Source organism: Myotis lucifugus, unplaced genomic scaffold (assembly GCF_000147115.1).
Source record: "Myotis lucifugus unplaced genomic scaffold, Myoluc2.0 scaffold_14, whole genome shotgun sequence".
Classification (NCBI taxonomy): Eukaryota; Metazoa; Chordata; class Mammalia; order Chiroptera; family Vespertilionidae; genus Myotis; species Myotis lucifugus.
In genome coordinates this window covers 9,736,588-9,739,871 of record NW_005871062.1, presented here as the reverse complement: position 1 = coordinate 9,739,871, position 3,284 = coordinate 9,736,588, and the positions used below count along the sequence as shown (strand labels likewise).

Here is a 3,284-nt window from a genome sequence, read left to right as displayed (position 1 = left end):
ATATTCCAGTTTTTAGTTATTACAAACATTGCTCCTATATATACATATATCTTTGTGTATATATTTGCCATACATTCGCAAGGACTTGACTGGAGGGCGGAGGAGATCCATGTGGGCACACCTAGAGCCAGTCACTGCGTGCTCAGGGGTCATGGCACAGCTGTTGGGGAGCTCTGTGAGGGGTGTGCCTGGGAGTTGAATTGCTGGTTTTATGAACATGCTTCTTCAACTTCTCTTGGTAATATCAAATTACAGAATTCTACCAGTCTCATGATTATAGAGGTCAAGTAGGAAAAATATGATTTTTTATGCTCTAGGACAGTGATGGCGAACCTTTTGAGCTCGGCGTGTCAGCATTTTGAAAACCCCTAACTTAACTCTGGTGCCGTGTCACATATAGAAATTTTTTGATATTTGCAACCATAGTAAAACAAAGACTTATATTTTTGATATTTATTTTATATATTTAAATGCCATTTAACAAAGAAAAATCAACCAAAAAAATGAGTTCGCGTGTCAGAGGTGACATAGGTTCGCCATCACTGCTCTAGGATATCAACTGAGATTTGCTTTCTCAAAACACAGTAATATCTAAATTCCTTTAAAATGTGACAGCAGAGATGAACAAGGCATTAGACGATGTTAAGAAGTGACAACATGCCCCCATAGTTGTTATTCATTGTGAAAGCTGCCACCCTAGGCTGGATGCAATGCTTGCAAGAGCTGTAATTCTGTCTTCCAGGTTTAGTGTTGCATTAATGTTTTGTTTTTTAGCCCCAGGTGGTACTTTCAGACAGTGTATACAAGACAGAGTAAAGAGAGCTAGTGGTGTAAAACTTTTAGTTTAGAAACCTAAGCATTTAGAAAAGGAGCTGGTTTGTTTTAACCATCTGTAAAATTGGTTTTCTTTAAACAGTAAAAATCTTTATCAGAATTAACATTGGGGTCATAAATGATGATGATATTACTATCCCGACTCAGATGACATCAGACTAGACAATTGATTTTTTAAAATGTACTAACCCTACATATTTTTCCCAAGACATTTTCAAGAAGCTCCTGTGTATTACTTACGGTTACTTGGCTTCACACAAAAGATATAAAATAAATCTTTACTTGGTGGAAGCATTGCTTTGTGGCTTATAGACCAAGGCTGTTTAAAATTAGATGGAAAATATCAGAGCAAAGCTTTCAGATTTATGTTTAGCCTGGTTTATGAAGACCTAATGCCAAAGTAGTATTTTATTTTTTCTAACAATATGGAATGCTTCACAAAGTTGTGTTTTATCCTTGCACAGGGGCCATATTAATCTTCTCTGTATCATTCCAATTTTAGTATATGTGCTGCCAAAGCAAGCCCAAAACTAGTATTTTAATTGAGTTGGCAGAAAATTACATATAAAAACTGTACTTCCATTTCACTGGTCTGTGGTGTCCTACACATCAGTCAAGGTTTCAGTTGTTTCTATATAATTAAAATTTGAAGCACAGTCACCAGTTTTTGTATTAACACTTACGTTTACAGTCTGTGTGTCCATATGCATACATATACAGTAGTCTCCCCCCATCTTTGGATGTTTGAAATCGCAGGTGGTACTGAACACTGTATACAGCAAGTCCTCACTTAATGTCATTGATAGGTTCTGCAACTTTAAGCAAAACGATGTATAATAAAATTAATTTTACCATAGGCTAATTGATATGAACAAGAGTTAAGTTCCTATGGCATTGCCCTATCCGGTTTGGCTCACTGGATAGAGCGTCGGCCTGGAGACTGAAGGGTCCCAGGTTCGATTCCGGTCAAGGGCATGTACCTTGGTTCAGGCACATCCCCAGTAGGGGGTGTGCGGGAGGCAGCTGATCGATGCTTCTCTCTCATCGATGTTTCTAACTCTCTATCCCTCTCCCTTCCTCTCTGTAAAAAAGCAATAAAATATATTTTTTAAAAAAAGTTCCTATGGCATCTCATCAACATTATAATGAAACAATATCAAACAAAATGATGTTATTCAAGCACCTGCTAAATTCTGTTTTTTCCTATACATGCATACCTATGATAAAGTTTAATTTACAAATTAGGCCCAGTAGGAGGTTAACAACATAACTAGTAATCAAATAGAACAATTATAACAATATACTGTAATAAAAGTTATGTGAATGTAGTCTCTCAAAATATCCTATTGTGCTGTACTCAGCTTTTCACTTAAAGGAAGCACTTTATGACTTCTCTTTGGCATATCCCAATTGCCAGCATCACTACTCTTGAGCTTTGGGGCCATTATTAAGTAAAATAAGTGTTACTTGAACACAAGCACTGCGATACTGAGACAGTTGATCTGATAACCCGAATGGCTTCTAATCGACTAACAGGCAGGTAGCTGTACAGTGTGGATATGCTGGATGAAGGGGTGACCCGTGGCCTGGGCAGGACAGAGTGGGATGGTGCAGTACTTAAAACTTGTGAATTGTTTATTTATGGAATTTTCCATGTAATATTTTTGGATCACAGTTGACTGAAACTGCAAAAAAACAAAATTACAGATATAAGCAGACACACCACACATATATGTATATATATTATATATGTGTGTATATGTATGTATGTATGTATGTATGTATATAGTATTGGTAGTACTTAGTATATATATGCATCATTCTCAAATAGCATTGATTAAGCATCTGAGTATATGACACTGACTTCCCTCTACATGTGTGGCTAAGCTCCAGCTACAGGCATAAAAGATAAATAATATATGGTTACTATAAATAGCAATAGAAAATAGTGGTAAATATAAATTCAAGATTTTGTCCATTATTTTTCTTGTTTGAATATGGAATGCTTATTGTAATTTTCCATATGAGGCCATAGTTCATAAAGTTATTTTTAAATTTTAGGCATCCTGAGTTTTAATAGCAAGCACACATTTCAGCATAGCTGGCCATTATGATTTGTACCCAAGTGCCCCTTATAAAAATGGAGAGTGAATTTGTAGCCCTAGAAATAGGAAGGTGACCTCCTATAAAGACATTCTATACTTGCATTTCAGAATTTATTGTAAATTTTGCATTCTTCTCTCTGTTTCAATACATTTATCCCCAAATAAAGCTGATGCTGCATAAAGACATCCTGTGGCGTCGAATACCCAGTTTGAGAAGAATGATAATAAATGGAATCCCATTTCCCAAAGGCCTTTAAGTCAGAAATGCTTTTTTGTAAGGAATTTTCGACTTCATAGTCTGTGTTCCATGTAGGCTTTACTGGAAGTGTAACGGGTTCTCCTGAG

The 3,284-nt window shown here is 36.2% G+C and overlaps 1 non-coding gene across 1 annotated transcript; it reads right to left on the bottom strand.

Annotated features, from left to right (window-relative positions):
• Positions 1-1,253: 1,253 nt before the first annotated feature.
• LOC111825127 lies at positions 1,254-1,356 on the bottom strand. The gene has a single exon (XR_002828250.1). It is a non-coding gene; the product is annotated as a U6 spliceosomal RNA (small nuclear RNA).
• Positions 1,357-3,284: the final 1,928 nt, after the last annotated feature.